Genomic DNA, 14,407 nt, shown 5'->3' on the forward strand with positions numbered 1-14,407 from the left:
ACCATGGTGTTCGCACCTCCTTAATACAGACTAATAGCTCATTCTCCTCCGTGACCTCCGGTGAGCACCGAGCAGCCATGTTCAGTTCTCTCTTTGCGATAATTTCAAGATCTTTTCCTTAGGAAGTTAGAACTAATGCAGGGCCCATCAGCGATCATAAATAGTTTAAATTGCTCTTTCGAGTGTGGACTGCGTCCCCTGGGCCATTTAATTTACCAGGTGTCTCCTGGCTGTCTGTGCTTGTCCCACGACCAGCCGTTGTCCTGCCCTTTTAAACTCGGTGTCCATGTCTCGTTCTGTCCAGTCTGGGAGGTGGGACCAACCCCTGGGAAGGAGCTGGTGTTCTGCTACTGACTTACCTGGCAATACCTTAATGATGGATTTGCCGGGGTTTCAAGTGTCTTAAGCCCAAAGAGGTCATCTCTGGAGGATATTTGAGAGGCCAAACGGATCCTGGAATCGTGCTCAGAGTTGGTTTTCTTCTGTTTGGAGGAAACCCAGGGGTCTGATTTTCCCTGGAATTTTCCCAGCTTTGGGGTCTGACTGGGTTTTCATAAATGGCCACTCTGGAGAACTTTGGAGACAGGGTTCCGCCCAGGTGACTAGGATTTTAGCTGTCCTCAATGGGTAATTGTTTAAGATGTCAAAATACACGAATTAAGTAGGTAAAATTTGAAGGTGGATTTTAATTAGATAATAATATTGTATCAACGATAAATTTCCTGAATTTGATAATTGCCACTGTGATTACGGAAGACAGTGTCCTTGGACTTGGGAGATACATGCTGAGGGATTTAGGGGTGAAGGGTCATGATGCTGGCACCTTATTTTGAATGGTTCAGAAAAAAAAAATATATACAGTCATCTCTTTTATTCGCGGGGGATTGGTCCCAGGACCTCCACCCCAGTACCGAAATTCACGGATGCTCAAGTCCCTTGGGGGGCCCTCCATATCCGCGGGTTCTGTATCCGCGGATGCGGAGTCCTGATTGCATGTACAGAACATGTATAATAGTGCATACATAAGCACACACCTGTATGTGGAAAGATAAAGCAGATATGGCAAAGCACTAACGATGGACTAGGCGAATAAAGGGTGTGAAGGGTGAATCTAGATGAAGATTACGTAGGAGCTCATTTGTAATATTTTTGCAACTTTTATGTTGGTGTGAAGTTCTTTGCAAACGAATAGTTTAGCTAATTAGGATGGCGGGTCAATGACCATGATGTCCCCGGAGACATTTGTGGGTGGCTGGCCTGGCCCCGCCCTCCGTGGTGTGTTCTGGGGTTTAATCGTCCGCCCCGCCCCAGTGCGTGCTCCCGCCCTTCGCTCCCGGTACCCGCTGGTCTGTCCCGTCTCAGTCAAGAATTGTCAAACGTGTGCTGAGCGCCAGTGCGTGCCAGGCTCCGGCAGGGCCGGGGGAGAGCAAGCAGAAGTTGTCCCCGTCCTCAAGGAGCTACAGTCTAACAGGGAAGACAGAACCAACCAGAGAATCGCAAAGGGCGGTAAGGAGAGGTGTTGATGCTGACGGAAGTGTGTCTTAGGGTCTGATCCAGGTAGCGCCTCAGGAGGACTTCCCGGGGAAGCGGCATCTGAGCCCCGGGCTACAGGATGGTGAGGACTAACTTGGCAAAGAGCGGGTGACAGAGGGACCAGCGCGTGGAGTGGGGGGGTGGGACTTGAGGGCCGAGTTGCGGGTGTTGAGAGAAGCCCAGCCACAGGCGCGGAGCGCAGGGGCAGGGCAGCGGCGGTGGGAGAGGCAGGCAGCGCTGTGGGCCCTTTCGAGAACTTGCTTGTCTTCATGCTGAGAGCCTTGGGCAGGGCGTAGGCGGTAAGGTCATGACTAGCTTTGCATTTTTGAAAAAACAATGCCTCTAGCGGCAATGAAGAGGGTGAGTTGGAAAAAGCAAGAGCGGTGGTGGGGCGAGAAGCCTGGAGGCTGCGGCTGGGGGCCAGCGCACAGCCATGCTTCCCTGGAGCCCGCGGGGGCTGGCCAGAAAGAGAGAGCTGCGTGGGCGTCAGAGATATGTGGGAGCTGGACTTGGTGGGACCCAAGGATTGACTGGACTGTCCTGTTCTGACATCCCTTTATTGAGAAATTTCCCTGTCTTTCCTTCTGGTTTATACATCTGGTTGGAAAATACTGTTTTCTTTCAAAGAGCATTTGCAAATATGCCTATTTACATGGCGTTGACTAATTGTCTTGATTGTGGATGCCTGAGATGGGTATGCCTTGCACAAAGATGATGGTTTATCTCATTTGGTAAGATCACTCTCGTTAGGAATTGGGACCTACCCATCTCGCACATTCTGGAAACTTAAGATGTGGGAGATAGAAATTAATGTAGTTTTAAAACAGCCTATCGCGTGTAGGAAACTGCATATCAGAGAATAGGGTTTATATTGGAAGATATTAATTTTGACAGGGAGGAGGCCCTGTAGGATGCAATCACAATTCTGACAAATAAATGCTGTTGTATTTTTCCATGCCAAGGATGATTTACAATTGTAGTAATATGTGGTTCTCTTTGATTTATGGCATCCTGTTCGCCGTGGAATTACTTAGCAAAATCGCTTTGGTTTGATGTAAGATTTTTTCCTTGCCTAGAAAAAATTTTGGCCTGAAGAAAAGATGACATTAATTCAGGAATAGTGGAGTTATCATTGAGTTATCAAAATAAATCTGAAGGCATAAATCAGTTCTATTGCATGGAGAATGCTAAATCGATAAGCCCAGGGAGATGTTATTGATTCTGTGGTCATCACTCTAGCCTTCTTATTAGATTCCTCAGCCATATGTTTAATTGAAATGATAATGTAACTTTGGGAAAATCCATGAATCCTGACTTTGATATGGGGTTGTTCGAAGTAATGGAAACAATTTGGCCAGACTGGCCCTCCTCTTCAGATTCAGGAGGGTACATGTGGGAAGTCTTTACATCTTCCTGTCTCCTTGGAGCTTCGACTCTGGGCAGAGGATGACTCTACAGTTTTAAGTGACTCTTTTTAAATTTAATTAAAAAAATTGTATGAACAAATTTATCACAATATAAGAAGAGAGTTAAAAAAAAATTACTCACTGGGTCTGGTCCTGTGGCCGAGTGGTTAAGTTTGCGCACTCTGCTTTGGTGGCCCAGGGTTTTGCTGGTTCGGATCCTGGGCACGGACATGGCACTGCTCATCAGGCCACGCTGAGGTGGCGTCCCACATGGCACAACCAGAGGCACTCACAACTAGAATATACAACTATGTACTGGGGGGCTTTGGAGAGAAGAAGAAAAAAAAAAAAGAAGATTGCCAACAGATGTTAGCTCAGGTGCCAAGCTTTAAAAAAAAAAAGAATTAGGAAAAAAATTACTCATTATTATTATTAACACCACCCTAACATATTGGCAACTATTATACTAAACTATTATCTCAGTGTCCCCTAGATCTCGTTTAAATGCATGCATATTTTTACATAGCTGTAATCAGAACAGTATCAGTTAGCTTTTGCTGCATAACAAACAGCCCCCACGTTTAGTAACTTAAAACAGCAAGCATTTGATTTGCTCCTGACTCTGTGGGTCGGCCAGGTGGTCCTTCTGCTCTCAGCTGGGAATGAATAGTCTAGGATGGCTTCACTCACAGGTCTGACACTTGGTATGATGACACAGGGATGATGGCCACATCTCTCCTTAGCCAGTAGGCAGCGAGCATGATGGCAGGAGAGGTCCCGTCAGCAAGAGGGGAAGTAATTATCAAATACTGTGCAAGTGCTTACCAAGCCTTTGTTTGTGTCACATTTGCTAATAGTCCCTCAACCAAAGCCAGTGACATGCCAAGCCCATATTTGAGAGGTGGAGAAATGGACTCTATGTCTTCATGAGAGGAGTTACAAAATATTGTGGCCGTTTTTTCTAATATACTGCAGAAATATATGTCAAATTGTATTTTGTGCTTTTTTCCCCCTAACTATACATGCTTCCTCTTGTTACTTTTTTTAAAAAAGCTAATATATTGGATATTTACTATGTGCTGATTGCTTTAGGTAAATAAAATATTTAATCCTCAGACAACCTTAAAATGTAGGTAAAATGATTATCCCCATGTTACTAATGAGGAAATGGAGGCTCAGAGGTGTCAAGTAACTCCCCTAAGGTCACACAGCTAGTAAGTGGGAGAGCGGGGATTTTAACCCTGATTGCTCTGGCTCTAGAGCCTTCCACTTAGCAAACTTTTCCTGATGATTATTACTTCCCTCTTGTTGGGTGTTTAGATGTGGATCAGTTTTTGAAGTTGTAGGAAACATTGTCATGATTTCTTAAGCTGTGTGTGAGACTGGCCCTCTGCTCCCATGCTTTCCTGACCCAAGGGTGACTCGGGCCTTAGGGCAGAGCCAGGCCATCTGCAAGTCCATCAGATAAGACTCCTTCTGACTTAGGGTAATTTTGATGTTCACCTTTTTCCTAAACCATGGAGGCGGACGGGTAGTAGCTAGATTCTGTCAAACCCTGAGTTAAGGGTCTGGGTACATCCTGTGTGACTGCTCACCCTCTCCTTCCTTCTCAGGCAGGCAGAGTATTGCAGTGAGTCCGACCAAAGCTGTCCAACATGGTCCAGGAATCTTTATCTTCTTGCCTCCTCTTCTAGGTCGAGTGTCCCCTGAATGATATCATGAAATTATTCAGGTATCCTCCCACCTCCCCATCATCCAGTGGTGGACCAGCTGACTGTTGCTTCCTGGTGGAGCCAAGCTGACGGGAGCGTGGGCTCAGGCTGTGTGTTAGAGAGGGTCGGGCCAGGCTCGGTAACCACACCCCTCAGATGAGTAGGATTCAGAACAGAACAGTTGTTTAGATGTAATTGTTGGACTAGAAAGATCATACATGAGGATTAGCACCCCCTGTTCGGAAGAAACTTGAAAGATGTCCAGAAGCTTGGTCAGTAGCTCAGAAGGATTTCTCCACGCTTTAACCACCATTTCAAGTAATTGGGCCAAAAAATAAGTATAAAGGAAAGACCACACTCTTCCTGTTTCTCCTTTACTCTCGCAACACTTCTGACACCAGACGTGTGGTGTGTGGGTTTTCCACGCACCAAGCAATTCTGTGACACCAGCTGGGCGTCCTACAATTCAGCTCAGTTCTGATAGTAATTGGAGTTATTGTGCAGCCCAGAGATTCAGGGCCCAGTGCCACAAGACTGCCCCCGACTTCAGACGCCAGTCTCAAGTGGCAGGTCTCCAGGGTACCCACAGCTTCTGTCCTCCTTGGAGGTTCCCAGCACGCCCCTCCTTGGATTTGCTCATTTGCCAGAACAGCTCACAGAACTCAAGAAAACAGACTTACTAGTTTATTATATAATAAAGGGTACAGATGAATAGCTGGATGAAGAGGTACGTAGGGTGGGGTCTGGAACAGTCCAAGCGCAGGAGCATCTGTCCCCGTGGAGTGTGCCACCCTCCTGACACGTGGGTGTGATCACCAAACTCTATACTATTGGGATTTTTATAGAGGCTTCATTGTATAGGAATGATCAATCATGAACTCAATCTTCAGCCCCTCTCCCCTTCCTGGAGGATAGGGGGTGGGGCTGAAAGTTCCAAGCTTCTAACTATGGCTCAGTGTTTCTGGTGACCAACCCCCAACTAGGAGCTATTCAAAAGCCCACCAAGAGTCACCTCATTAGAACAAAAGACACTCCTATCACCCATGAAATTACAAGGTTTCAGGAGCCCTGTGTCAGGAACTGGGGTCAAAGACAAATGTTAGAACAAAAGATGCTCCTAGTTCTCTTATCACTTAGGGAATCCCAAGGGTTTTAGGAGCTCTGTGCCAGGAACTGGGGGGCAGAGACCAATATGTATTTTCTATTATTTCACAGTGGACAACTTCCCTAAGACCTAAAACCCTTGTCCAAGAATGCCTCAAATGCTCAGCTCCTCAAAAAGTCCAGTCCCCACAGGTGTGTTATTGGGCACGCTCCAGAGGTGTACTGGAGCTCGCTCATACCGGCTTTTTTAGCATACCATCTGGTCATCAAATTTTCGGGAATTTTGTGAGCCAGTTGTTAAACACGGCCATTATTAAAAATTATATAAGCTTACAATTAAATAAATTCTATTAAAAAGGAGTAAATACTCAAAACTCATCACTTCCTGTTTACTTTACATTTTCCTGCTATCTGTGATCTTGAGGTTATTTATACCTATTTTATCAGTGTGGTGGAGATATTGTATCATGGTGTGCTATTTTGTGTTTCTTCCCAACTGCCATCCATGACGCTATGTTGGTAGCTTGGAATCAGCCATGGTGGGAGTATTTACACCCTGGAAATCTGCAAATGATACAAATCAGGGCTTGGTTTTTTGTTTTGTGGAATCGCCTAGACTTAAGAAAGTAACAGAGAAAATGTGAATAATGCATATTTAAACTTAAAAAGAGTGTCATGTCTCTACCTGTTACATTGAGAATAGTACAGAAAATTCAGGAAATTCTCTTAGTATTTGAAACTATCATCTGACTCAGCAAGGAGGTCACTCGTGTTGTGGATGAACAAGTCTAGTTCTGACACACGTCTTCATTCTTTGCCTTGCTTTCTACTTGTTAGTGTAAAGGAAAATATCAACCAACATTCACGGGGTAACTATACTCGTTTGTCAGTTGCAACCATATCCATACAAGAATCTGCAAAACTCACCATTGTGTGACTCCATTGGCTATATGGAATTTATAATAAAGAGTTTTGTATAATTTATTATTGATGATTGAGTGCTAGACATCCTTTATATCAGTAAAATTTTTATTAAATTTATATATGTAGTCTAGCCACATGTGCACACTTTTTTTTTCCCCAGAGAGAAGTTCTTAAACATCCGCCAGCACACCATTAGCATATTCCCACCACTCTCTTACTGGTCACATATAAGAAGCAGGGGAATTTTCCTCTGCCGTATGTATGCTTGAGGATGCCACCTTTCCTCTATTCTTGGCTCGCTCAGTCACAGGGAGCCCCGCAAAGCATCAGGTTCAGCCCACTGGGGAAGTCCAAAGGACAAAAAAATGACTGTGCCACAGTCTGAGGCCTTCCCTAGGAAGGACTGTACCTGAGCGGGTAGAGGACAGAGTTCTCAGTTCTCGGGGCTCCTCTGAGTGACTGTCTCGTTCGTCACAAAGGAGCATTTTAGAATTTTGCATTTACGTTTATCAAAGTAACCATGACAACAAGCATTTAGGTGCTTTCTCATTGACAAAGCACACCCACGTTTGTTAACTTATTTCCTATTTCTCAAGATGTCTCTGTTTCTAGCATTTCACGTGCAGCTGGAGAGGGGGAATATTTCTCACAGCCTTGGAGCCAGCCAGCTCATTCCTCTCTAGGATGTTGTTGCCTCTCGCACATGGTATTCAAGGCGCTTACTTATTATTTCCTAAACTCTTCATTGCACCCAACTGCAGTGAATTCAGGGCAGGAGACAAAACTCCTTCAGGGGTTATTAACGGTTCGAGTGGAAAGAGTGATCCCACTTGCCAAAAGTGAGTGAGATGGTGTTGTCTTTGAATCTGTTTCTCTCCCTGGGCTGATGATTGGGAGCACTGTGGGGTACAGAGACGGGAGCAAGCGCTGTCCCAGGATTATGGAGAGAGTTCCTCACCGTGTTCTAAATACTGTACCTGTTTTAGCATCCATCACAACGGAGGAAAACGCCATCCCACCCAATTATTTTCTTTTGTTGTTGTGATCAACGTCATAGCATGCAAAGTTTGCTCTGGAAAATTCTGCGTAGAGTAAGGTATGAATTAATTCTGAAGCACGTGGCAACTCATTTGTAATAGTTCACGCCTGTTAACAACAATTAGGCGAGGTCTCAGCAGCACACACGGTGTTGGGAGTTTGGCTATTGTCCAGTTAACATGATTGATTTTCAGAGCTCCTGGGGACCTCTCAGACCCGAAAATGGTTGGGACTAAAAGAAGGGATTTGATGTCCTCTGATGATCAAACTAAATCAGATTGTTATCAAATCGTAACTCCCCTCGATGCTGCGTGAGCTTGGATTGTCCACAATAGCATCCTTAGTACGCTTGGGAACGAAAAAATTCAATTTCAACGGTAAACACAGTTAGAGAATGAAAGTAGTTCAGAGGGCAGCTTATGCATAGAACCAAGCCCAACTCGTTAGGGCCAACAAATACCACCGAAGTCTGCAGAACTGAAGCTGCGTCTTATCCAGCCAAAGGTTGCCAAATATATTTCTTCGCCAAGGTTTGCTTTTTTCTCTTTAGTTATTGATCACCTTTGTGAAGGACAGAATATTGACATGTGCAGAAGACCGTAACGAGTCGAAATAGTTTCAGATAGAGTCTCTTGGGCAGGGTTTCGTGTTCTGATTTAAGTGGGGCCCACTGGTCGTTCTGAAATAGCTTCTGTAACCAGTTTCATCACAGATCTAATCATCTGAGACATCGGCCCCTGTAATTTGACTGAAAAGCGGTGAGACAGCAAAAGCTTCAGTTCTTGAAAAGGATTTAGCAGCCAGCCAGCGCATGCTTATTAGCGATGCTCTTATACCATCTCCTCTCGTCTCTCCTCACTCCAACCACGACTAAATAAATCCAGAGGCTTGAGTCATGGATGGAGATGGGAGGGGCAGGAGAGAGGACAGAACAGACTCCTGGGAGAAGACTGTTTGGTTAAAAAAATATTAAACAAGGCTTTACTGTCCTACACAAGTTCTAGTCTCAAATATCGAGAACTTGAAAAGCGAGTCATTTTTTTTCAGAGGACAGGCAAGGACACCCCCTCAGGCCGGATTATGGTGGAAAGAATTTAGCACTTGTTGAGCGGAGTCCTGGCTCCTGGGAACTCTTCTCGGCTGTGTGACCTTTGATGAGACTCTTAACCTCTCTGAGCCTTGGTCCTTTGTTTGAGGCTGTATTTACTTTCAGCCTGTTCCACTTTTTTTTTTTCATGGTAAACCTTTCCACTTTTAAGATGAAATCCTTAGCAGACTTTGCTCTAGCATCAGCTTGTCCTAATTTTTATGCTTTGGATTATTAGTAAACATTATGGTCCTTAGAAACTGTACTGCAGATATCCGGGAAGGCCAGATGTTTTTGGAATGTATAAACCGAAGTGTAAGGAAGGTGCCATCCTTCAGGTAAGTCTAACATCACAAACCAACCCTCATTTTGATTGTGAACACTACAGCATTAAATTAAAAAAAAAACACATAGAAAACTTGGTGGATGTATGTTACCCAAGCCCCCTCCTTTGCACATCTTAGATGTTTATTAGAGGTCACCTTCCTCCACCCCCGCGTTGACCCGTGGCTCACCCTTCGTCCTCACCTTCTCTCCTCGCCTTCACGCTATCGCCTGGGACTGCCTTCGCTTCTTACTCACCGGCTTCACCCTCTGCTGGAAACCACCCTTCTCCCTTCGTTCCTCCCACGCACAGTGACAAAGCCCAAGGGGAGCAGACCTGCACGAAGTGTTTGGAGATGTCAGAGGGGGGTTAAGGCACAGGACAGGGGTCAAGTTCAATCCAGATGCTCCTGTTCCTAGAAATTGACCGTCGAGCCCCCACTGTGGTGGGTCTGTGGTGATGGGGGGAGGAGGACAAGATGGGACATTTAACAGCTACCGTTTCCTCCCCTCCTCCTTTCCAGGTCCTGGAATTAGAATGTGAGAAGAGAGATGGGGGAGTGCATCTCAGGACGAGAAAAGGGAAGGGAGGCAGCTGCAGAGAGCAAGTTGCCTCGTTCACGGCTTGCCTAGAGCCAGCTCTGTTAGCAATAACCCCCCAACTAGAAGACCTTTAAAAATTCCTTTGGCTTCCAACATCTGGTTGAGCCAACTGCACTGCAACACAGAGTCTGCTTGATGAGGCTGCCCTAAGCCCCCCGCTTTTCTCTGTCAGCTCCCTTACCGGTCTGGCTTTGTAAAAGCTCTTTGGGGGTGTTCAACTAGCTAGTGACAGATCTGGAGATTTCACCACTTTTAGGGCCCGTGCTTTGCTTGGCGGGATAAAGAGATCCTTCTGCCGTCACTCATCTGATCCAACTTGTCTTCCGACCGTCACATCCCCCAGGTCACAATGAAAAGGCGGATTAGCCTGATTCTGGAGGCCCGTCAGCTTGATGCTCTTGGTTAAATGACACCCGCTACGAACCACAGAGCGGAGCTTTGCGGGGTGAGGCTGGGTGCATTATTAAACGACTTCATTTCATAAATTTGCCGTCAGCATCCTAATCCTCAGTCAAGTACAAGCATGAGAAACCTCGTTAGCCACGATTAGGCGACACTGATGGTTAACACCATTTTCTCATCCCACAGGATTCATTTTCATTACAAGTCTAAATTGATTAAAAAAAACTTCGACAAGAGCACCTGACCGATAGTGACTTTAGGGGTTTTCACGATGAAGGCCTGTTACAGGCAAACTTTCAATTGTTCAGCTTGATTTTACATCCGGGTTTACGCTGGGACCTATGTCCTATATGCTTTCTAATCCTTCAGCCTCCTCTTCCGCCTTACCTGTATCTTACCTTACCTGTGGGTCTTGTCCATCAAACTGGATAGGCGTTCTCCACATACGCACCAGTCCACTAAAGGTGCAGAGCATTTCCCAGAGGGGGCAGTATCAGGAATGGTTTTCGTCTTCCTTCCCGTTAGGGTCTGAGGTGGAGCCGTTCTAGGTCCTTGGCAGTGCCCAAGCTTCTGGTCAGACTGGTGGATTCTGACCTGGCTTTGGCTCCTTTCCCCCACTGGCTTCCTCTTGGGAGCAGTGCCCTCACGTTCCCCATGCCTGACAGTGCCAGGTGCACAGGAAGCTCTCCACAGATGTAAGAATGAGGGGCTGAGAACCCCAGGTTCCAAATACACAACTGTTGTCCTCCTTACTTGAGAGCTGTGCTCCTCTGGGTCCTGGGGAAAGCAGACACGGAGATGGGATTAACATGCAAGGATTTCACTAGGGGTGCTGCCAAGGTGTGAGAAATGGGGGGGGAGAGCTGTCAGACGTGATGCCAGTGTGAAGGAGGGAGGGAGGCAAGGCAGGGTGGTACTGTCCTGGACTGCCGTGCAGGCAAAAGAAGGGTCAGCAAGGATGCTGAGGACTCTCAGAACCAAAGCCAACAGCCAGCCGACGCAGGGACCTGCCTTGGCATCCCTGCCATGCTCAGTCATTGCCTGGGAGCAGTGGGTGGGAAGTGTGGCCTTGGTGGTGCCATATTTCCAAGTGCAGTAGCTGGGGTCCTTGGAGAATTACGCACCCTGGAGGTGGAGGTCTGTGAGGCACCTTCCCGGGGCTGCCACAGAGCCAATGGCTAGAGCTGAGCCAAATGCCACTGTCCAGTGCCTGCCTCTCGGTCTGCCTTCTGTTGAGCTGTGGATGCTGTAGTCTCCTGTCGTCAGCTGTGGTTCACGACTAGGCCCTGTTGCCCATGAGGCCATTGACAGCTCGGGGCGTGCTGCTGCTGTTGGCCGAGCTGCCGTACACTTTCTTGCTGTTGTAGGTGCCATGTTAGCTGAGAAAGACACAAGTCATTCTGCCAGTGAGAGACGGGGAGGGAGAGAGGGCTGTGGGGCTGGAGCAGGACTGCAGAGGGCCTCAAGTGCTGCGCGGAGGCGTTCAGACCACCATCCTGAGGGCAGTGGGGAGTGTTTAGCATGGAGAGCGATATGGTCAGATTTGTGAATAAGAAAAGCAGCTCCAGCAGGCAGGACGAATGGCTTGGGGAGGGAGGCTGCAGGGAGGAGAAGCAAGCAAAGAGATTATTTAGGGAGTTGCTGCAATCGTTTACTTAAGAGGATGGGTGGGACGGAGCACCTGTATCACCTTCTCCATCTGTATTCCCAGCTACCCCGTCGGGGCCTTGTCCTTTCATCGTCCGCCCAAGAGGAGGTCCTTTCTGGTTAGCCCACTTAGGATTCAGGACCCCGTAACTACTTTCTCCCTTCTCTTCCTCTGGCAACAGCTAAACTACTTGGTATAATAGTTTTGTTTAAGATCACCTCTGTTCAGCTGCAGTTATTTACACCCTTGGTGTTTGGGGAGGAAAATCACCCTTCCAGCTCATGCTGTAGGAGGGGCCACGCTTGAGTGAAGCTCACAGACCCCTTTGACATAGGTGCTCGTGTGTGGTTCCTCACTGGCAGGAAGTTGGTGCTTCATGTGCTGTTCTGTTCTCCATTTTCACTGTAGTTAATTCCATTCGCTCTGCTAACCCTCTCTCAACCTTTCTCCTTCCTTTCCTTCTGGAAGTTGTTTTTTTTTTTTTTTTTTTTTGAGGAAGATTAGCCCTGAGCTAACATCTTGGGCCAATCCTCCTCTTTTTGCTGAGGAAGACTGGCCCTGAGCTAACACCCATGCCCATCTTCCTCTACTTTATATGTGGGATGCCTACCACAGCATGGCGTAACAAAGGGTGCCATGTCCCTACCTGGGATCTGAACTGGCGAACCCTGGGCCGCCGAAGCGGAACCTGTGTGCTTAACCGCTGCACCACCGGGCCAGGCCCCTTCTGGAAGTTCTTTGTGGAAGGTGAGCTCTCACTTACTCTCAGTGGTTTCGGATCATCCCTTCTTGAGGAGGGAGTGTTTAGATGGCCACACAAGTCTTCTAATTCACGGTTTTACCCCCTCCCCCCGCCTTAGTTTTTTTCTAGCTCTTTCCCTTTTTCTCTTATTACATTCACACCCCAAGTTTGTCGGAAGACGGCGCTCTCGAGGATGGAGGAACTCCTGGACCTCCACTTCCAACTCGTCTCTGGAGGTTTGTCTTCTCTCACGGGGCTGTTTACAGCTGTCGGCACCCACCAGCCCCGCCCCTGGGCTCTGCTCCTTGATTGCCACCAGGAGACACAGCTCTTCCCCTAAAGCAGAGCTGAGACCAGGCTGGTGTGATTTAGATCTCGCCGCAGGTTTGCAGGGGACCATGAAGGGGCTTACATACAGAGTTACTCACTCTGGGTGGCCAGCTGTGACTGCAGCTGGAGCAGCTGTTTCTGGTGTCTCTTTGCAGCCCTTGGCTGGCAGCCCTAGTCAAAGACAATTTCTCGCATCTCCTAACCCAGGCGCACCCCCAGAGTCTCCGCATTACTTAGAGTCCAGCCCAAGAGAGCAACGTGCACAAAGAAGAACAACGTCCCTGCCTCTTATCTCAGACCTGCCTACAGAGTTTTAATAAGGTCCTGTTCTAGGACTACGTACACTCTACACCGCCACTCAGAGCAGTGCGGTCTCACGCTGTGGTCTGATGAGGGAATCTAGTCAGAACACAGTTACCCAATGGCCTCCCTCGTGGACATTTGCAAGAAACCTTCCGCCACAGCTTCGTGATGTCCTGTCCTGCCCCTCAGGGCGCTCACACATCAGCTTGAGCCGCTTGTTAAATGCAGATTGCTAAGGTTTTTGCTCCTGGAAATTCTGATTCGATCCGTCTGAGATGCTCCACTGATGAGCAGCTTAAAATTTGGTTTCTCCAAGCTGGCTCTGTGCTTGTCTTTAGCAGCGTGGGCTCAACTGAGCATGGGGTTCAGCTCCCACAGAGAAATGCAGAGGCCAAGGTCAGGGGTGAAGGACAATTGCAAATCGGACATGGAGACTATGGTGTTTGTATCCACATCCATGAAACTGAGGGCACATCTCCTAACGTTTGCAGCTACTGCCTCGGGAGCCTGTTTTCCATTTGGAATCTCAGTCTTAAGGTCCACAGCCTGTCAAAGAAGTTTTTAGTAGTGAGAAAAGGAGGATGGAGTGACCTGGGGAATCAAAAGTCATACCTAGGTTTTAGGATTTTGTACCAAATTTGATATTCTCTGCACTGAAAAGAACCCCCTGTTCTTGGATTAGATTGAATTTATTTGGTGCAAACACACATCCTATAAGTAGCAGTGTATTTTTACTTTCAAAGACCCTGCACGAAAGACCAGCAGTTGTCAGGAACAGCAGCAAACAACCTTGTAAACTCTTTAATGCAATCAATTAATTAGTAAATTGCTACCACTTATAAATGAGGCATCCATTCATCGTCGGTGTGACTATAAAGCTGCTGAAATAAAAATTTACTGTTTTCAAATTGGCATTTTATAATGAAAAACAAATTGCTTTATGTAGAACATTTACTTAATTATATTTGCTCTCGTGGGATTTTATCTGAATTTCCCGGCATGTGAAGGAAAGGAGCTAGGTTCTAAGTTGAGAAAAAAGAATAATGGGGAGGTGTTCTGTAATAATTTTTGAGGATTGCATGGAGAAGACGTCAATTTTACTGTACATCCGCCATACAGGGAATTAAAAAACGTACACCATATATGCAGCAGTGTGTCCTACTGGAGAGTAAATCTGTATTTTCCTTCTGTCCTAGCAAGAGAGGGTCAGAAAGATACCTTGGTTGTCTTAAGGAGAATAAATCTTTGAAT

At 46.8% G+C, this 14,407-nt stretch overlaps 1 long non-coding RNA gene across 1 annotated transcript in view; it reads left to right on the forward strand.

The window, feature by feature from the left end:
• Positions 1-1,316: 1,316 nt before the first annotated feature.
• LOC138924563 (uncharacterized) overlaps positions 1,317-14,407 on the forward strand; it is a 93,210-nt gene continuing 80,119 nt past the window's right edge. Inside the window, exon 1 of the long non-coding RNA XR_011439510.1 lies at positions 1,317-1,506. This is a non-coding gene — a long non-coding RNA (uncharacterized lncRNA). The remainder of the gene's footprint in view (positions 1,507-14,407) is intronic.

Source organism: Equus caballus, chromosome 6 (genome assembly GCF_041296265.1).
Source record: "Equus caballus isolate H_3958 breed thoroughbred chromosome 6, TB-T2T, whole genome shotgun sequence".
Lineage (NCBI taxonomy): Eukaryota > Metazoa > Chordata > Mammalia > Perissodactyla > Equidae > Equus > Equus caballus.